Source organism: Malaya genurostris, chromosome 2 (assembly GCF_030247185.1).
Source record: "Malaya genurostris strain Urasoe2022 chromosome 2, Malgen_1.1, whole genome shotgun sequence".
In the NCBI taxonomy this organism is placed as follows: domain Eukaryota; kingdom Metazoa; phylum Arthropoda; class Insecta; order Diptera; family Culicidae; genus Malaya; species Malaya genurostris.
Window position 1 is genome coordinate 255821429 of NC_080571.1, and position 22819 is coordinate 255844247.

General features: G+C 38.6%; 1 protein-coding gene across 2 annotated transcripts in view; it reads left to right on the top strand.

The window, feature by feature from the left end:
* Positions 1-2055: 2055 nt before the first annotated feature.
* The window catches only part of LOC131429591 (uncharacterized), a 96951-nt gene continuing 76187 nt past the window's right edge, over positions 2056-22819 (top strand). For both annotated transcript variants that reach the window (XM_058593814.1, XM_058593815.1), the window contains exon 1: positions 2056-2430. The gene's annotated coding sequence lies outside the window, so the exon portion shown is untranslated. The remainder of the gene's footprint in view (positions 2431-22819) is intronic.

The window sequence follows — 22819 nt, forward strand, 5'->3', positions numbered from 1 at the left end:
CCTCGCACATAGGGTCATAATTTCTTCAAACAAACAATTGAGTTGAGTGCGCACTTAAAACGGGGGTGTGTGCATTCAACATCAAAATTCAGGTGTAAAACCCCCAAATCCCCATCTGCGTACGGGCCTGATACCACAGTATTATGCATGAGAATATGATTGATATGAGAAAGGCATCATTACACCACTAGGTGGATTCGAACAGGTTTCAAATTTTACTTTCGAAATGGTACATTCTATTATTATTTTATTTTAATATAGAAGATATCAAAGCTACACGCATTGAAAAAGAAGGTTATGTAAAATAACAATACACTCAGTAGATTATTAAATTCGATTTATACTAATTTCGATCTAGAATATAAATGTTTTGAACCAATTTCTCCCCTTAACATCAACAATGACAGAATGTTTTGTTCCGGCTGATTTTATAGTTGAAATAAAAAAACTACTTATTACATGTCAACAAAGGTTTAGTTGATGTTATTGGAAAAGTATTTGTCGATTCAACCACAGATAACAGACATACAGATTCGAACAAAAATTTTCAAAATCCTGTGTAAATTTCAAATTTGCTATACGTTGGAAACACTACTGCCATCTACTAGACTGTTCGCCGCGATTTTTGAAAACGTTGCACTATGTTCTGGAACGATAACAAAATCCGCCTACCTGTTATAGAAATATTTCATCTACAACAATTTTAACACTTTTTTTTTGTTATAGAAATATTTCATCTACAACAATTTTAACTTCCATGTTGCATAAATCACACGAGAATTCGATCAGAATAAAACAAAAATAAACTTGTCATTTTAACCAACAGCAAAACAAAAATCTAGCGTGAAGTGAATTTTGCAACCAAAGTTGTTGCTCAGTGAAAGCGGCATCAAAATCGTGGTGGCACCTCGTGTCGATCGTAGTGACATCTGCAAGTGTTTGCCACACTGATTGAGCAAATTTTACACACAGTTCATATGTGAGCTTGTATATCTGTTATCTGTGTGTAATGATACAGACCTATTCCACAGACTAACAGACATGACAGTATGAGTAAATTGTTATAAAAATCATTTTTCGTGATGCACTAGTTCCACCTATATTGTACTGTGCGAACTATTTACTATCGGTACACCCCTTGTGTTACGTAAAAGGTTTTTTACTAGTTGGTTTCCCCTCGTTTGTCAACACCGATCAGCTGCTTACAGGGTTGCCTGATTTAATCAAAATATTTGATAATGAATCGTCACAATAAATTATTGGAGTACGTTGATAATATATTTAACTTTTTTAGCGATGTTGGAAAGTAAACATTCATTTTACTCAACGTTGTTCATCTAGACTATTTTAGATTGTGTTGGTAATTTTCATCCGAAATTAAGACCAGAAGCAAGTAAATATTGTAACAAAACGGGTTCGATTTGGTATTTCGTTGTAGGATGAGAAGTAGGCACAATTCTCTATATAGTTTTGGCAATATGTAAATAATCTGTATCCTGCATGAAATTCGCATGGAGGTATACAAATCAATACATTACAGGTAATTCTGTATGAATGGCAACTCGGTTGGTAAATGAAAAAAATAAACACAGTCTAGATGACAGACAGGATGTAGTTGATAGGGTAACGTGGCGCCATCATGACATATGCGAGTACTGTCCCAAATAAAGGAATATTCGAAATGACCGTTTATATGGTTAAAGAATCTAATTTGAGTGTCCTGTCTGTTAGTCTGTGCCTATTCTTCTATAAACATTTATAACGGCTGTAACAGTAGGATTGCCTGAAGCTAATGTATTGCGTAAATCGCACTTAATGCGCCTCGGATAGCCTCTCGCTTGCGTTTTGACACTCACTGGGCATGTACGACCTAATGTTTCTGACAGTTGCTATGCTACGGTTTTATACCAGTCGTCACGTTGAGTGGTTTCGTGAGTTCGTACGAGCATACATATAAATATGTTTAACCAGTGGGATGTCGAATGAAGCTAACGAATAGGAGTGAAAGAGAGCATATTTTTGCGTGTTCCATAAAAAAGTATGCACTCGATCATCAGCAGTTTTCACATGTAGTGATGTTGCTCGTAGCAAAGGAAGTACCGCTGGTTATTGTTTAGTTGGCACGGGTTCTTCTTGTACGTTTGGAAGCAGTTTTTTTTAACCTGCCAATGTGAACCGTAATTTTGCAAAAGATTAAGATTTATTGTGGAAAATCTTTGCAACCCTTAGTGAATTAGTGTTGGAGAGGCGGAAGAAGTGAAACTAGTAGATATGGTGAAAGAGTGGGTGAAAATTTCAACTGGAAAATTACTACGCGTATGTGTGGTGACAGTGCTTCGTTCTTGAACTAACTGCTATTTTTTGTGAAAGGAAGTGAAAAAATTGCTGCAATAGTGAAATTTCCATCCATCGTTTACTATCTCCAGCAAGGTATGCTTGATGTTTCTTTTTGTGTATCGACATTTCAGTTTTCTAGGATTCTGCCCTTCTATCACACTTGCAAAAAAGGGACATTTTTCTAGTGCGCGAATTCGGAAAACGAATCGATTGTTCAGTGTGTGCGGTCTACAAACTTGCACAGAAGCGTTGCCAGTCTTATGTTAAGTGGGCATTTTTGTGTAGAAGGAAAAATAATGTATTGATGGTTATCTAATTCAGATTTTTATTTGAGGGAAATCGTCTAATAATTACCCTTTTCGTAGATTATAACGGATTGATTATTCGATCAAGTTTGGTTCGATCTAATTCAACGGCTTTTGAAGTTTTTAGTGTTACTATAGTAATGATATTTGATCGAAAAAGCAATACCCCATAATACATAATAATGCAGCATGAGTGTTGAACCCATTGTTATGATTTTTGTGTCAATTTATTGAAATGAATCTATGAGAACGTAGTGTTAAAACTGGGTTTGATGGAAAATGAGTTTTATCGATTTATGTAGCATGTTTAGCATAAGACAATTTATATCACTGTATGCATTTCATATTCAAACAATTACACATGATTTATTAAGCTATTTATCCTGGTGAATATATGGACCATTTCCCTACCTATCTTTAATTCATAGATCTGAAAAAAATCACAAGATTAATTCACAAATAGTCATCGGATTATTTTGCGGATTACTCGATTCCCATTCAACGAATTGTAATAGAATCGAATACAATACCATCGCTTTGACTCTAAAAAGCAATGCACAGCAATAATTCGACAAATGTTCTGTATTGCTGTTGTAGCGACTTCGATGAGACCAATTTCACCAATTTTCATCTCACCCGTTGAGTCAATACATCAAATATCAGTACATGAGATAATAGGTGGAGCAGAGATAAATGAGGGTACCGTTACCCTAATTCTCTTTTGACGTAACTTATTCATATTCTCATTTTCATCCGGTATTTGGTCCATCGTGCTAGGTATGCCTTTGCAGTAATTTCGATTCTACGGTTTTTGATAAAGAAAAACGGCGAAAGAAATTCATGCTGTAGCAAAGTGCAATAGTAGAAATCTGTTGTATTGAATATTGCATTGAATATTTATCAACTTTATGTTGAGGATTTTGGTACCTCGTGGATAACTGCGTTTGGTTCATAATGCACATGATTATTTTTCAAACTCTTTACGTTTCGTCTTCGATATATCAGTGCATTAGCAAGTTATGTTGAACTTTTAATGCCACACCGTGGTTCAACATAAACCACGAAGCAGACGTAAGTTAATGCCACTTGCATAACACTTATTGTCTTTTTTGACGTGCCGAAAGAGAACATATATCGAATTTCTGGTTGCCAACAAATAGTAGTCATTTGGTGGTTTTGATACCTTATGGTAACCGCTTTGTGAATGAAAGTGAGTCAGTTTTTTGTATTAATTTCTTTATTTCTTTAATTGCTCCATGTATCCTGAATAAATTCTTGCATTTAACGATACGTAATATTGTCCTGTTGCCACATTTCTTGCGTGTCCCGTACGATTGTTGTCGGGTCGTGGCCAAGTTGAGATTGGAGTGTCTCTTCGTAAGTTTCCCTATCGCGGTTGCCGACCCTGTGACTACGAGAAGGGTCTCGTGACTAGGCTAGCGGGCCATTGGTTACAGTACTTCGCTAAGTTCATATGAAGTTAGCGAAGCCCCTCTCTCAAATATGCTTTAAAACAAAGCGATACCCAGTGAATAATTAATTACTAATTTGTTGCTAATTAGTTACGGTAATATTAAATTTGTTGCTCAATTTATTTTTTATTTTTTTGAGTACTTCGCTTATTTCATATGAAGTTAGCGAAGCCTTTCTTTCAAATATGATTTAAAACAAATCGAAGCCCAGTGAATAATTTGTTGCTAATTAGTAATTTTGAATTTGTTGTCTATATTTTATTTATTTTTTCGAGTATTTCAGTAATTTCATATGAAGTTAGCGAAGCACTCAAAAAAAAAAAAAAATAATGATTGCGAAACAAATTCAAAATTACCGTAACTAATTAGCAACAAATTATTCACCGGGCTTCAATTTGTTTTGAAGCAATGGATTTCGCTACCTTTATATGAGCTTAGCAAAGTACTGAAAAATTTTAAAAAAATTGAGCATCAAATTCAAAATTACCGTTACTAATTAGCATCAAATTAGCAACAAGTTATTCACCTGTTTGCGTTATCATCGGCAAGAGGTACCTCACTAAGTTCATGCTCATCTAATTGTAACAATTGCAATAGCTCGCAGCAATCGATTCGCGACTGAACTAGATCAGCCACAAAACTAGCCTTACAAACATCGCGACGGACAATAAATAAATCCAAACTTTAATAAATTTTATTCTGTCATCTGGTTTGGATTTTTTTAGTTCACAGTGATCTTGAATTGAATTAAGCACGGAAAGACCGAAATTAGCATTTTGGCGAAAAAATTAGTTGATTTTCTGATTTTGGTTAGTTATTTTTTGAGACAACTACAAAAAACCTTACTTTTGCTAATTTAGATTTTTTAGTTCTAGTTCCCTTAATAATAATAAAATATTTGTTGAAATGGCTTTTATTTTAGTTGAATTCACCAATTAAACGTGCTTCATATCTATTCAACTAATTTTTTAGTTGAATTAGAGAAATAAAACGTTGTTTTCAACCAACATAAATGGCTGAATTGGTTTCTGCAATTTTCAGCTATATGGCGCTCTGTCACCGAAAAAAACGTTAACACCGCAATGACTACTAGCCACTAGATGGCACACTACTACCGAGAAAAATTTCAGTCGCGGTTATCTTTTCTATATTGGCAGGTATAAATACGATGTTGTATTGGAGAAAAAGACATAAGCGAAACATAAACTTCTTTTTGAAAATTTTACTTCTAAATCGCTGTTTTGTTCATTCGACTTCGCGAAATCGACTCTCTCACTTAAAACTTTGAGCACTCGGAAAATAAAAACCGAATACAAGTAGTACACCGGACGGTGTAGCCCGGAATGTTAGAAGATTCAAAAAACATCATTTGACGTGTACAATTAGAGTGCAACATTCGAAACTCACTTCACTGTTTCGCGTAAAAACATTATTACCCACAATTGCTTCAAATGCGCATAAATTCTTAATATATACACTGACAGTTTATGTCATTTTTACATATCGGTTTAGAAATTTATATATGGATATATCGTAACACATTCGAAAAACATCTAAACAATTTGCGAGCAGTTTCAACAAAACTGTCCCTTTTAGCTTTTTAATGGATTGTTTTGCTTTGACACTTCTCATGAGTTTTTAGCAAATAAACTTGTTAATAAAACCAATTTAATTTTTGTTTTCTTTGTCCTGTCCTTCAGTAATGATGGTGATAGATAAATAGAAACAAATTTTCTGATTTTAATTACAAAATTTGTTGTTAATGAGAATTTCGTACTGGATTGAAATATTGCTGGTTTGTGTCCAGTTGTCCTCTGGAAGTTATTGACCTTTATCTATGGCTATCTCATTCTACGAAGAAGCAAGAGCTCAGCGCACAGGCCCAAGATTTCTACTTCGATTGACTTCTAAACTTGACAAAACATTCTTGAAATGTTTCGTTGTAATAAATTATAAAAGAAAACATATGATTTTTTGAAAATGTTAGACCTTACGGGCTCCCTGGAGTAATTAATTGTTTCCATTGATTTTCTAGACAAAAACCTTTAAACGCGTTTTCTCCGAAAGCAGGTTTTGAAAGTCCGTGTCCATCGTCATTCAAAAACTACTGCACCAATTGTTTTCAAATTTTGCACACACTTTCTACATATAAAAAACCAAACCCCAACGTTTTCCTATTTGTTGTTAGTTACTTTAGCGAGGTTTAACAGCCACAAAATGGCGTTTTTTTTCGTGAAAAATTGTAGTTTACACTTTGAATAACCACCAAAAATTAAAAAAAAAATCAAACAAAAACGTTGGGGTCTGGAAAAACTTCTGCGCTGAGATACAGTGGACACCGCAAATCATGATTTTTAAGAAACGTTCTCAAAAATACCTCTGCACCGACGTATTTCTCAATATTTTTCCACGAAAAAATTGCAAAATGTTGTTCAAATGATGCTTTACATCATGCAAAACATTTGAATTTATTTTGTTGAACGATAATTCTGGAAAAAAAATCGCAAAAATAATGATTTTTTACATCGTTTAAATACTACCCCCCAACCCCCCCTCCTCTTAAACCATACCATATAATTTTTATAAGTCCCTATGTTTCGGATACGATTTATCAGAATTAAATGTAATCATATCTGCAAAACTGAAATTCAAACAACTACCATCCTAATATCCATGTTTAAAAGTGACATGATGACATTGCCACGAACCCTGTTTTACCTAAATTCAAGTACAGGGTCGCTTTTACTGAGGTTGTTATGAATGAGCATGTAAAATAATCAGTATCGGATGATCGCGACGCCAGATCGGAGCTATTGGAATCCCTCAGGGCCCGAGGTAGACCGACTGAGGTTCCGGTTCGGGATGTGTTGGCGAGTCGGGATAGTTCATATATGCTTCTGATATACCAGTTCCTCAAACACATTAATATACAAGTGTAATCTGTTACATCTTGCTTAGAAAGTTCCTCCTATTTATCGACGTTATTTCAACTGTGGCTAAGAATTATTTTCACCTGCAGGCTCGACACTAACTTCCGCCGATTATCCCGATTCCTCATCTGTCCACCATCTTCATCGGAACTAACAAGATCTTTTTGCTGTCACTAACCTTTTCGCTTCCTCCCTCCCCGTCTCTTCTCCATCTCGATGTCAACTAATTAGATCTCTGTCGTTCTTAGTCATTTCGTTCCCATATCCCCATTTTACTTCGTTTTCCGCAATATTTACTTCTCTATATTTTTTCGTTATATTTACATCACCATCATCGCCCACGGAAGGTCGCTCTAGTCATGCGGGCCACCCGCCGGGTATTCGTAGCCTGGGGGTGTTTCCCGCGGACCCACACAGACCGAGGGATGCGGCCAACGTCATCTGGAAGACTCATGATATATTCCACCCACCGGCCGGTGCCGATCGCCAGCTGAAGGTTGGATCTGCCAAAGTCGACCACTGCGACCCCAATACAACATTATCCAATCATACTATCCTAGTTTTAAGTTAGTCGTTAATAAAATTAGAAAAAGTCCTTGGCACCTTAGAGCTAAAGCAGTGTGTCTTAAAAATAATTATATTATTGAATAAAAAAAAAAAAGTATCGGATGATTGAGGAAAATTCGTTGCGCGCGCTTCTTTTCCCACAGTTTATTTTGTTCCAACGTTCAGCACTTTTCATTCATTATCGGTGTGGGAGCGCTATTTGTTTTCTGAACAAATCCGCCAAGTTTCCCACGACGAAAGCGCAAACGTGTGAAGGAAAATGCTGCCTCAGTTTTGTTTCTATTGATCACCTTTTGTTTCGATTTTTATCTTCTAACGTAAACTAAAGCGGACCGACTTATTTTGCTTCTCAAAACATCATGAAGATAGCACAGCGTTAGCATTTGCTATCTGTTTATTTTGTTACTTTCGTTTTTTCTTGTTTATCATATACTAAAAATAACCGATGAACATCATTATTGCCGACCTCAAAGGTGAAAGTTATTAAATAAATAATACTAATAATAATAAATGCTATCAGCATGGCGCGTACACCGCAGTTGAAATTTGCAATAATGTCGCATGTACATGACTTTTCTTTTCTATTAGTTTCAACATTTTCTTAAGTATTAATTTCAACATTTTCTTCATTCAATACTTAAAAGTTTCTGAAGTAGTCGACTGATGAAGTAAACCTTCAATTATTTCACTTTCGTATGAATCGAACCGATCCCAATGAACTGTTTTGTTTTGGTTTCATTTTGGATCAATGCACTCAGCGCGGTTGAAAAACTCATCTATTTAGTAAAGCGGAAAAATATCGCGCATCGATTTCCGACTGCTCTATCTATCCACTCAACACATACCAATCGCAAAAATTCCACTTCACGAACCTAAACGTAACCAAAAACCGGGATTTTGTAGATTTGGAATCGAGCGCTACCTCGGCAAAAATGCGCGAAAATTAACGGGTCTTTGGAGGGTATTAATAATTATTTGCTTATAAATGCTTCGTTTTAATGAATGTTTTTTTTTGTTTCGGTTTGTTATTATCAATCCTTCGGATGGTGCTTTGAGTGGCGAAAAATCTTTCCATCCAGTGAATTGATTTTATTTTCCGTTCAGGTGTTGAGATCGGCGTAGCCAATTTTCGACGATATATGTGTCTGGGAGAGATTTCGGTGAAATGTCGGTTTTTATATGGTTTATTTGTGCACCGGTGCTCGACTGACACAATTTCCACTAATTCATTGAAAAATATTGTTATTTGCTCACGAAAGACCACTGGAGCGCATTCCTAGTCCCACTCGAGCACAAGCGGCAGAATGAGATTGGGGTAATGAAGCTTAATTCATTGCCCTGTATCAGCCTAATTGGAATTAAAAAACAATAATAAACTGCTTGATTGTGCCATTGTCCAGAGCATATGTGTGCTGTTATCTGAATAGTTTTGATTATTTGTAAGAATTCTGATAACAAAAATTTACCCGATGGACTATCCATGAAATATTCATTTTACTCTTGTCTTGGTACATTTGCACCTATATCTAATCTCGATAATACCAGCAAATATAATTTAGTTATGAAATAATATTGGGTATTTGAGGGAGGCAAACGGTAAACTGTTATTCCTGTTTTGTTTTCTTCTACTGTTTCGTTGCGAAAAAAATTATTTCATCCCAGCTGTTGATTACCCACATTTTCAGTATATATGGTAAACATTTCATAAGTGCTTCGGTAGGACGATACCCGTGATAAATAAACCGTGATTTGATTTAGTAAAAACTAAATCGAGTAGCAAGACGAATACAAACAGGTGTTTCTAATGTTATTTATCTTGCTGAAGTAAAGCGAATATCGAAGTTATATGTTTGCCTAATCTGTTCATACCATCGGTTAGGGAGAATAGAACTGCTAACTTTGTACTGGTACTTATGCTTGGACAAAAGATGAACTTTGCATTGTAATTGGGACGGCGGTCGTTACGGATGCTGTCATTGCAGCTAACTCATAAACTACCTTAGACGGTTGGAAACCAATAACATATTTGAACTGACCGAAAGTAATGAATTGTTGACCCCACATGTGACGCAAGGCTTGATGGTCATTTTATTTATATCGTTTATTTATATCCGGCTTCAACCTGTTTGCGGTCGTTCACCGGGTTTGAGATATAATGGTTATGGCAAATCATTACTCAAACTTCCAAGTGAAGATCGCGAATTTCATTACTGTTGTACTTTATTAGTGATTTATCAGTTGAAAAAAAAAGCTTCAGTCACGAGTTTTAATATTTTGATAATTTTCGTCCTTCCCATATCGAAAGGCTAGGAAAAACACTCGAAGCATGAGTGTCATATACCGTTCGACTCAGTTCGTCGAGATCGAAAAATATATGTACTCAATTTTCGCAGAGTTGTACGGACGGACCGATTCTCACTAATTTAGATTCAAATGAGAGGTCTTAGATTGATAGTGAATTGCATTCAGACACGACTTTCTATAAGATTCGATACGATTCGCTTCCGGAATCACAGGGTGATAGCAAGGGTTTCATAGGAAATTCCTGGTATCCGGTTCCGGAAGCACTAGAAGCAGTAGTGGGAAAACTACAGTATTCGATTTCTGGTTTTTCAAACTTAGATTGATATGAAAAGGTTTAACAGTCTCATCGGCTGTTATACATCCGATTTCCGGTTCCGGTTAAAGGGTAAAGCAAAGTCTTGGCATTACATTCCTTTTGTGGAATTTGGCCTTTCTGTTTCAACAGACTTCGCAGCCGATTCTTAGTGTACAGAATCATTGCATGGCTAGTACTATGGATCCTACTGACACTAAGAACCCTTCCAGGTCGGGGCTCGAACATACGACAACTGGCTTGTAAGACTAGCGTCCTATGCATTGAACCGCCAACCCGGTTAAAGGGTGATATGTACGAAATAAAGACAAAATATGTATACTATTTTCGCGAACCTAGATTCAAATGAAAGGTATTAAGATATCAGAAAATTCATAAATTTTTCCGAATCCGATTTCCTGTTCCGGAACTATAGTGGAAAATATTCAATGGCATAGGTGTTTATTACAAGGGAAAATTGCATAACCGACTAGGAAATTCTAGTTTGTATTATTTTTTAACTGATGGAAACAAAAAATTACTTAGGTTCTACTCATTTCGATTTCTTAGCGTTTTTCACAAACTAAGATATGAATGAGAGGTCTTACACTCTCATAGGTTGTAGCGTAAATTTGACACGAATACGAGTTTGACTTAAAACAAATTTCTTCCTGGGATTTTTTTTTTGGTTTCTAAGTTACAGTGTAATGGGGTTTTCAAAAAATTCAGAATTGGCTATGCATAAAACGTGGAAAATCTATGAAACTCTTCAGTTCAAGTTAGTTGATTGGTATATCGGAATTACCATCAAAACTACCAAAAAAGGTTATTCCATTTTTGCGTAAAATGATAATGGAGGCATCATTACGCCACTAGGCGGCTTATAAACGGCTTACTGAGGGTGACACAAAACAGTATTACAAAGTGGCAATGGTAGTTCGATTTGCATTAAAAACATGCAATAATAATGCCGAGAAAATTTGTTTTTATTACTAGAATTTTGGTGTTTTGTTCTGTTCTTACCTGATTTCTGGCATGATTCACAATCGAAAATGTATCCGATGGTTAATGAAGATTGCGTTTATACCAACCATGTAAATTGACAACTTATAACATTCATAAATTTTTATGCAAGACTAGAATTCAGGCGATCCCCTAGGTAACCAAAGGCAATTTAGTAGCCTAACCAATGCATCTCGCAAAATGACGATAAAGGTTCAAACGTTATTGTCAATGATGAAAAGTAAATACGAAGATAAATTTACTGGCATATGACAAAAGAATTGGACTCTGTTGGCACGTGCTTTAAGAGGATGATGCCATTACTTCAATGCGACTTTACCAAGATTGAAGAAGTAATCCTAGTTTTAGGTAAATCTTAGAGCTTTAGCAGTGGGCCTAAAAAATTATATTATTAGATAGAAAAGGATGGTGCCATATGCCACACGGCACGCTAAACCAATTAATAGGTGAGTCAGATGATCAGCTAGCCCTGCATTTAGGTACGTGAAACGTCAATATCGTCTGATTTGTCCTTATTAGTCGATTTTTGTAGAGTTATGTTAAGTCTCTTGTTTTAGGTACAAACCAGACACGATTACAACCTTGGTAATCTGCATTGAACGCGTTATTAGAGGATGCTTTAAACCAGTCGAAAGTATAATTTATTTTGTTTCGATTATAGAGATTTTAACCAAACAAAAACATCAGCATTTGGAAACAGCCTCAGCCAAAATTAGGAAAAGTTATAGGTGCGGTCACAGACTTTGCACAAATCGTTAGCTGCTTCTAACATTTTAGGTCTCGAATGAAATTTAATGACTTGACTACTCTTGGAAATTTGTTCCCGGCAGATGACTTCACGGCTATTATCTACGATCACCCAGAAGTAGCACGTGCTCGTATAGTTCCTCTCGAATCTCAATGGTCGGGTGCATCATCACGATCAATATAGTCTAGACAAATCTTCATGCGAGACCGACAGTCTGTGACAAGCCAGGGCATCATAAGTCGATGACTTTACAGCTTGCTGCGAGAAGTTCCAATTTAAGATTTTTATCGAGATTTAAGCACGTGAATTCGAGATGTTTAAATGACATCGGTCGTGCGTCGTTGCTGTGAGCACAGCGCAGGGTTGGTTATAATATCTCGCAACCTTCCTACAGCAAACTCCCATACTAAAGTAATCGCGCTCTGCAGTTGCTTTTGTCACATCACCAATCTATTAGGCCGAGTATATCCAAAAATAAATCGCGTTTCAAAACGAACACACAATGAACTACGTAAACATTCCGCAACCAGCGGGACAGATGAATCTAACTCTTGTGATCGCGCGCCGTTATTTTGTCGCACAGTGGTTAAGTATCTCTTTCGGATGCTGATGGAAATTGCATCGTGAATAGTCATGCTGACATTGCGATCTTCTGGGTTTTGCTTATTTTTTTCTTTTAGCAACTTGATGCCTTGGCCGGCTAACACGCTACTAACTAACGGCAATGCATTCAAGCATTCATTTGGAACAATTGCGCTGTTCGTGGTATGTCATTCGATTTCGGTGACAATGCTTCGGAGCTGATGTCGAAGCAATTATGTTGAAACTAATTTCTCACGGAAAATATTTCAAGCTTAAAATATGATGAAACCCCGTAAAGCTGGTGCGCATGGAAGTACCCTCGCCAGATTACCTCTCATACTGAGCCAGGTTTCGGAATAAATTTCCTACAAATCACATGCTAATAGCCACCTTTCTCTGCCTCCATTTATGATGGTACGTTTTAACCATAACCTTTTTCACATACCTACTCAAAACTGCAAGCTACTCAAAGTACGTGCTAAGATATGCGTTTATGGTCGTAAGCCCTGAGCTTTTGGTCCTTGATTGGACTAGACTTCACATATAGTGATAAATCTTCAATAGTGGTTTGGAGGAAGCTTATCAGAGTTCAAGTTTCATATGAACAAAACCCAAACCACAATGGTACTCACCACAATCGTATGGGCTGCCATCGTTTGCTTCATTATTCTGTCAGTTAAAATCTTTTAGGGTATCGCACAGTCGCTCTTCATAGCCGGCCGGGCCGTGGGCTGACACTGAATGTCTTATGCTGGCACCTTTTGAAACTTGGAGCCATTGCCGGAGGTCATAACCCACATAGAGATGCATGTGCCTGTGAAGTGAAGGGCGTGTGTGTAGAAAGGGGTGCAAGCTTTCAGCGCGCTGACGCGGTCCGGTTGTGTGTGAAATCTCTACCAAAGATACTGAGTGGGTTTTGAAGGTTTCGGAAAGTGTCGGATACACAATCGGATCGCCGACTTGTCACTAATCAGAGAAGATGTTGGTGTGTTCATTACAAGACTATGACTGGCTTGATTTCATTAGTCATCAATCTTATATAAATTTGTATTAACTAAATGTTCGTTCCGACTTTCTTTTGTTACTAATTTTCGCTAGTTGTCTATTTGTCAGAATTGGTGATTGAATACAAAAATTGGAAGAGTAACGCTTTAAAATTTAGTTCGCGCATCGCTAAAATTCGAGCTACTCGCATGTCAAATTGACGAAATTATGGAAAGTGCCCAAATCATTAAACCAACTTAATGAAAGTTTTTGGATAACGTTTTTTTTTTTTATTCAATATCATAATATAATTTTTAAGGCACACTGCTTAAGCTCTAAGATGCCAAGGGTATTTACTAATCTTAATTACGACTCACTTAAAACTAGAATAGTATCATTATGTAATGTAGCGGTAGCGGATTCTCGAGAAGCGATCGGTAGTGGCCGGTGAATTGAATGTTGCATGAGGGTCTTCCATATGCCGTTGGCGAAGATCCATGTTGGCCGCATCCTTCGGTCCGTGTGGGTCCGCGGGAAACACCCCCAGGCTACGAAGGCCCGGCGGGTGGCCCGCATGCTGGTTTTCGACTGGGGCGGCCTTCCGTGGACGATGATGGTGATGTTACGGAAGAGAATGAAAAAAAAATAAATATTGTGGAAACGGGGTAAAAAGGGGATGTGGGAACAAAATGTTTGAAAACGATAAAGATCTAATTAGTTGCCATCGAGATGGTGAAGAGACAGGGAAGGGGTAACGAAAAAGTTAGTGACAAAAAAAGATCTTGTTAGTTCCAATGAAGATGGTGGACAGGGACGGGGATCGAGAGAATCAGGCGGATGTTAGTGTCGAACCTGTAGGTGGAGTTTATACTTTCTTAACGAGGGATAACACATTACACTTGTATATCAATGTGTTTAAGGTACTGGTATATGAAAAGCATATATAAACTATCCCGACTCGCCAACACATCCCGAACCGGAACCTCAGGCGGTCTACCTCGGGCCCTAAGGGATTCCAGTAACTTCGACCTGGCGTCACGATACTCTACGCACGACCACACGACATGCTCGATGTCCTGATAACCGTCGCCACAGGTGCAGAGACCGCTCTCCGCAAGCCCAACACGCCGGAGATGTGCGTTGAAAGTGTAGTGATTTGACATGAGCCGCGACATAACACGAATGAAATCGCGACTCACGTTCATCCCCCTGAACCAAGGTTTCGTCGATACCCTAGGGATAATGGAATGTAGCCATCGTCCCAGTTCGCCATTGCTCCATGAAGTTTGCCAACTTTCGAGAGTTTTCTGACGAGAGATACTGAAAAATTCATTGAAGCAGATTGGTCTTTCATAAATATCACCTTCTAATGCGCCCACCTTAGCCAATGAGTCTGCCTTTTCATTGCCTGGAATGGAACAATGCGAAGGGACCCAGACTAACGATATTAAATAAGACCGTTCAGATAAAGTTCGCAAGTGTTCCCGTATTTTCCCCAGGAAATATGGGGGATACTTTCCTGGCTTCATTGCCCGGAGAGCTTCTATTGAGCTTAGACTGTCCGTGACAATGTAGTAATGGTCTTTGGGCAAGGTTTCAATGATCTCAAGGGTGTACTGAATAGCAGCTAATTCTGCGACGTAAACTGAAGCCGGATCATTGAGTTTGTGAGAAGCGGTGATGTTTTGATTGAAGATGCCGAAGCCTGTGGACCTGTTGATGTTTGAGCCGTCAGTGTAAAACACCTTTTCACAGTTGACTGTTCTAAATTTATTATAAAAAATATTTGGGGCCACTTGAGGGCGCACGTGATCCGGGATTCCACGAATTTCTTCTCTCATGGAAGTGTCGAAAAACACAGTAGAATCAGAAGTATCCAAGAAATGAGCACGATTGGAAACAAACGAAGAAGGTTTAATATTCTGAGCCATGTAATCAAAATACAAGGACATAAAACGGGTCTGAGAATTGAGCTCGACAAGCCTTTCGAAGTTTTCAATCACCATCGGATTCAAGATGTCGCATCGGATTAGCAATCGATATGAGAGATCCCAGAATCGGTTTTTCAACGGTAAGACGCCCGCGAGCACTTCGAGACTCATCGTATGAGTCGACTGCATGCAACCTAAGGCAATACGCAAACAACGATACTGAATTCTTTCCAGCTTGATGAAATGAGTGTTCGCCGCGGATCGGAAGCAAAAGCATCCGTATTCCATCACGGACAATATCGTTGTTTGGTATAACCTGATCAGGTCTCCTGGGTGGGCACCCCACCATGATCCGGTTATTGTACGAAGAAAATTGATTCTCTGTTGGCATTTTTGTTTCAGATACCTAATGTGACATCCCCAGGTGCCTTTGGAGTCGAACCAGACCCCGAGATATTTAAATGTGAAGACCTGAGCTATGGTTTCACCCCCTAGTTGAAGCTGTAATTGTGCTGGTTCTCGCTTCCTTGAAAATACAACCAGCTCAGTTTTCTCCGTAGAGAACTCGATACCCATTTGAAGAGCCCATGTCGACAAGTTGTCGAGGGTATCTTGCAATGGTCCTTGGAGATCGGCAGCTTTGGGTCCTATAATAGACACAACGCTGTCGTCGGCAAGTTGTCTTAGCGTGCAAGATGTGTTGATACATTCATCAATGTTGTTCACGTAAAAGTTGTATAAAAGGGGGCTTAAGCATGAGCCCTGAGGAAGACCCATGTTACTGAATCGTATTGTCGACAAATCACCATGCGCGAAATACATGTATTTCTCGGACAACAGATTATACAAAAAGTTATTCAAAATTGGTGAAAGACCATGCTGATGCAACTTCTCAGATAGGATGTTTATGGAAACTGAATCAAAAGCCCCCTTGATGTCTAGGAAAACTGACGCCATTTGTTCTTTACGAGCAAATGCCATTTGAATTTCGGTTGAGAGCAACGCAAGACAATCGTTCGTTCCTTTGCCCCTGCGGAAGCCGAATTGTGCATCTGAAAGTAAGCCATTAGTCTCGACCCAATTGTCTAGACGAAACAGAATCATTTTTTCGAACAATTTCCGGATACAGGAAAGCATAGCAATCGGCCGATACGAATTGTGATCGGAGGCTGGTTTCCCTGGTTTTTGAATGGCAATAACTCTTACTTGTCTCCAGTCATGTGGGACAATATTATCCTCAAGAAGCCTATTGAATAAATTCAATAAGCGCCTTTTGGCAGAGTCAGGCAAATTTTTCAACAAGTTGAATTTGATTTTGTCTAACCCCGGAGATTTATTGTTACACGATAAAAGCGCAAGTGAGAACTCGACCATCGAAAAAGGTGTTTCGTTTCTGTTTGATGAAGCGACGCGAATGATTGTCTGTTCCGGAACAGAGTCAGGACATACTTTTTTAGCGAAATCGAATATCCAGCGGTTAGAATATTCCTCGCTTTCGTTTGTGGTGTTTTTGTTGCGCATTCGTCGGGCTGTGTTCCAAAGAGTGCTCATTGATGTTTCTCTCGATAATCCGTCTACGAATCGACGCCAATAACCGCTTTTCTTCGCTTTAATCAAGCTTTTCATTTTAGCGTCTAATGCCGCGTAGTTTCTAAAATTATCAGGTGTTCCGTTTTTCCTAAACTCGACAAATGATGAAGTTCTCTCCGCGTTTAATTCTGAGCACTCTTTGTCCCACCACGGGTTGGGGGGACGGATGTTAGTTTTCGCGCCGGGTACACGTTTCGTCTGAGCTTGAGTCGCGGTGTCGAGAATCAAGCCAGCCAAAAACGTGTACTCTTCCTCCGGAGGAAGTTCTTGTGTTGTTTCTAGATTCCCAGATATCAAATTTGCGTAGCATTTCCAATCAATGTTTCGTGTGAGGTCATACGAAACATTGATTGTTTCCGATGGTCTTAATCCGGTGGCGATTGAAATTACGATAGGCAGATGATCGCTACCGTGGGGATCAGGGATTACCTTCCACGTGCAATCCAACCGTAGCGATGTCGAGCAAAGGGATAAGTCTAGCGCACTTGGTCTTGCTGGTGGTGCAGGAATTCGTGTCATTTCTCCCGTATTCAAGATTGTCATATTGAAGTTGTCGCAGATATCATGGATCATAGTTGATCTGTTATCGTCGTGAAGACAGCCCCATCCCGTACCGTGTGAGTTAAAGTCTCCTAAAACCAACGTCGGTGCGGGAAGAAGCTCTATGATATCATTGAGCCGCCGATGCCCAACCGAGGCTCTTGGGGGAATGTAGATGGAAGCAATGCAAAGGTCCTTGCCTTTGATTGTAACATGACATGCGACAACTTCAATACCTGGTATCGAGGGGAGGTTAATGCGATAGAAAGAATAGCACTTTTTGATCCCCAAAAGTACTCCTCCATAGGAATCATCTCGATCCAGACGAATAATGTTAAAATCGTGGAAGTTTAAGGGTATTTCAGAAGTTAGCCAAGTTTCGCACAATGCAAATGCGTCACATTTCAGATTATTTACTAGAAATTTGAAAGGATCTATTTTTGGGATGATACTTCTACAATTCCACTGTATAACAGTGATTGTATCCGTGACCTCGGTGGGTGTCTTAGCCATCGAAGGATACGATCGCTGAAAGAAGGGGCCATTTTGCAGTCAACTGCTTCAAGAATGTTTTAACTGTAGGAATAAAAGCCATTATCAGGCTTTTAAGAGGTTCAGAAATATTGAAAGTAGACATGATCCAGTCCACAATATCAGAGAATTTAACAAACCCAGTATTTGGTAAATTTTCTGACTGATCTTTAGGGACTTTCGGGGGTTTTGAAGTCCCAGGAAGTGATGGAAATTCTTGCTCGGAATTTAATTTTCCAAGGCCTGGAGCTTTTTTCTCTGGTTTTTTGCCATCACTACCAGTTGTTGTAATTTTTCGAAACCCATCAGAGGACATCTTCAAACCCTTACTAGGGAGCTTTTGAGAAGATTTATTTCTTCTCTTTCTAATTGATGAGGTATGAGGGACAGCCGAAGATGTACCTTCGAGGGGGTCATCATATTCGCTCTCGTCAGTTGACAAGTAAGCGTAAGGATTTTCGGTAGGTGGCGTAGCACATTTCAACATTTCCGCAAAAGAGCGTTTGGAATGTTGCTTGAGTGAACGCTTCATTTTATCCTTACGCAATTTGTACACGGGACAATCAGAGAGGTCATGCGGCCCCTCCCTACAGTAGAGACACTTTTCATTGTCTCCACTGCAGGAGTTATCCGCATGACTCCCTCCACACTTTATACACCGGGATTTATTGCAACAATGGGATGCTGTATGTCCCAATTGTTTGCAATTGGTGCAGTTCATGACCCGCGGCACAAAAAGACGAACAGGTAAACGGACTCGGTCCAGGAGGACGTAATTAGGCAAAGCCGAGCCAGCGAAAGTCACCCGATACGAGTCTGATGGGATATAGGACTTAGTCCCATCCTCAGCGGTCGATACTGAACGCAATTGCTTGCAGTCCAGTATCTTAACGTTCTTGAGTAGGGGGTTTTTAAAACCGCCTGCCCCATGCTTAAGAACGTCCTCGCAAGTCAGACTCGGATCGGTGATCACGCCGTCTATCTCGACTTCGCGAGCTGGTACGTATACGCGATACTCCCGCGTGAAATGCTCACTTTGAACGATCTCATTAGCCTGTTTTACACTGGCTAACAAGACCCTAAGCTTGTCCGGGCGTACTTTCTCAATTTTTTGTACAGTATTGTATCGCGAGGACAGGTCTTCAGAAAGTCTTAGAAGGTTCAATTTTTTACCGTTGGCTTTGGTCCGGATGTAAACCGCATATGGTCCGGCCGGGAGTGCAAGCCCATCGGGATAGCTTCTAATGCGAGATTTATTGCCATCAGAAGCATCCATTTGATCATCTAGGGGAAGGTCAGGCAATTCTGTGCCTTTTGTCATGGCACGGAAATGTGTCCGTGCGGGTAAATATTAGGGGGCAATAAAAATCTAATGGTACTGAACAACAGGGAAAAAGAAAAAAAATACTTAGCTTTAGCTCTCGAAGGGTGATCGGCCGACAAGGCCCGGTCCTAGGCAACCGGTGAATATTCCAGTTCAATAAAGTGCAAAAAACCTCTTTGAGGAAAAAGCACTTTGTTTTTAGTCTCTCACTACACTGTCCAATGAAACGTTTCTCTTTTTATCACTATAAATATTTATCACTGTTTCTAATGTATATATGTAAACGATATACGCGCAGCGCCCAGCTGGCGCTGGCTAACGGTACCACACGCAGTGCTGCTTTACACAAGCTCACAGTCGGCCTTGAGAACGGATTAATTAGAACTATCACATTATGCAGACAATAGAATACGGAATGACCTTGATAACGGAATAAAACAATTCACCACGCGATTGGAGAAAGCAGAATTTACGTCCGATCGATCCGATAGTCACGGCACGAATGAGGTGGAGAACGTTTGTCGACAGACAGGATCGGAAGAAAATCGTAAGCTCGAAGCCACCAAAGCATCGAAAAGTATGGTGAGCAGTTTCAAACGGAACTCTAACCTCTCCATCTAAGGTGTCGCAAGCAAGTTGATAGTACCATCTAGAACCGAGCATCGGGCTGAAAATCGCATTGTCGTGACGATAAGTAAAACAAGTCGGCCAGAGTACGATCACTGTTTATGGAGATACCAATTGAGTTTGATTGGGTGGTACAAGATTATGGAATCTACGCCAAGACAAACTTTAAACCACTTCTTGAAACATTATACGGAACCTGGAATTGGAAGATGACAGAAAGCTGTCAGCTTGAATCTGTAGAAGCTCACAAAGAAATATCCCATATAATAGGGCATCTATTAATGTGCTTTGAGGAACGACACTAACATCGTTACCAGAATTGTCAACTAGAACATTAAAATGCAGGAGTGGATGAAAAAACGTCTGTTACCTCAGGCAACATATTTGTTCCGTTCCTTTTTGGTAGGATTTTGCATCTTGCCATTATGGAAAAACGGCGAAGAAAACGACCAAAGAAATGGTGCAAAACTTGATAGAAGAAGCCAAATGAAAGGCCCGTCAATTTGCATTCTCTAAATAAGGATCTATAGAGTCTTATTATCGGTATCATTATATGGTGAAAATCAAGTGTAGTGTACTTTTCCCTAATACGGAAGTCTCTTTAGAGAAAAAATGGACTACTTGGATGAACTTTATGGGGATAGAGTTTTCTATGTACGTGGTATTGGTAATGAGTAAAGTGATAGTCATTTAGTTATTATACAGGGTGCTCCATCTTTTATGTCGGTATGTAAACGCTGCATAACTTTCACATTTACCAACCGAGAGATTGCATCAGATAAGTTTTAGAAACGTCAATTCAGATCAATTTGTTCTATTGATCGCTTTACACTGAAACAACGCCCTGAAATAGTGACTTTTTATATCGAAAACAGTCGTTCCATTGTGTTAATTCAACGTGCATATTGGAACAAATATCGCTGTAAAAAGGCACCACCTGACAATACTATTGTATTTTTGTGGGTTTATCTGAAAAGCAAGGTTTACGCTAACCAGTCTCAAACTATTGACGAGCCCAAGGCAAACATTCGTGCTGAAATTGACGCTATAACACCCGAGATTCTCGAAAAGGTAATGGTAAACGCAGAAAAAAAAGAGTCAGAATTGCTAATAAAGGTGGCCACTTAATTGATATTGTTTGCAAAACTAGTCCAAAAATATTGTAAGGAACCAAACTTAATAAAAATACATCACTTATACACACTTAAACCCATTTATTGAGCTCGGCATAATAAAATGCCGTAACTGATCGGCAACACCTAACTTTGCTGATTACTCAGTAATCAATACGCATGTTTCTGAACTTCTTTAAATGCATTCACTGATACTTCGGTAAAATGCTGCGAAATTCAGCACGCCAGCTGTCATTTTTTGCGCGTTACATTTTCGCTTCGCATTGCGCGGTTATTTTCAGGTGAAATTTTCTAGTGAAAAAATGGATATTTTAATTAATTCAATAGTAACATATTTGAAGGCACACTGCTTAAGCTCTTAGATGCCAAGGGCATTTTCTTATTTTAAATTAAAACTAACTTAAAACTAGGGTATTATCATAAGGGCGAATTCCGGTCGCAATGGTCGATTCTGCAGATTCCGTCTGCAGTTGGCGATCGGCAATGGTCGGTGGAAATGGATATTTTAGCAACTGTTAGTAAGCAAGACGTAAGAATCTACGATCTATTCAGTAAGTACGCTTGCAACACATTCTTTTTGATATAGAAAGCAACTACTATTGCTTATTTCTATTGTCGTGAAGTTATCATGGAATTTTTGGAAGTTAACTCAATATATAAAAACCTGTTTTTATTTTAAAGCTCGACTCAAAGTGGTCGCATCCGGAAGCATCGCTATTAGTAGTGATGTCTGAGGAATTTGGCGAAGGAGACTTCTCTCTAATTTGGAAAGATGTAGTAATTCCCGCGGGACCGGGAATACTGTCAACATTTAATGATCTTAATCAAATTGAATGCGAGCCATCCGACAATTTTTTTTAAATTATTTTATGCCACTTGTTTTCAGGTAGAGGCTTTTTAGCACTACCGGCAACAAATTTGTAAGTCTCCTTCAAGTGTAAATAAAATGAATTTTTGATCCCAAACGGCCTGTTTATAATGTTGACAAATCACGAACTAAGTTAATCGGTTAACTTTTTAATTACTGATGATTCAGTAATTTATTTTTTCGTTTTTCTTTTTTTTTCATTGCGTTACTGATTACTCAGTGAAAGTTCAACTGAACAAACAGTAAATCTACTGCTGACGATTTCGGCAATATTTGACGTTTGTCAAATTTAAGGATGCCGAGAAGTACAGTAATTTTAATTTTTGCCGAGATGATTACTGATTCCTCAGCTGTGCGAAACTCGGCATTTTTTTTTGCCGAGACTCAGCTAAAAAATTTAAGTGTGTAGAAATCGGTTGTTTTCTCTCAAAGTTATTCATGTTTACATACCGACATAAAAGATGGAGCACCCTGTATTATATTTGATATGTGAGTAAAGAAAAAGTGCAAGCGGGAAAGGTAATGGTATTCTAAGTAAATAGTTTTTTTAATCGATCTTGAAAAAAAGAAAACTTGATTCGAGTTTTTAATAATAATATTGACCAAGTTACACATAATTTCGTTTGACCAATTTTTGATTGCAAAGCCACATTACTTTTGCAGTTATTAAACGAGGTTGTGCATTTATTTCGATTCTATATTTTTTGTAAATATTTTTTGTGCCTAAATGA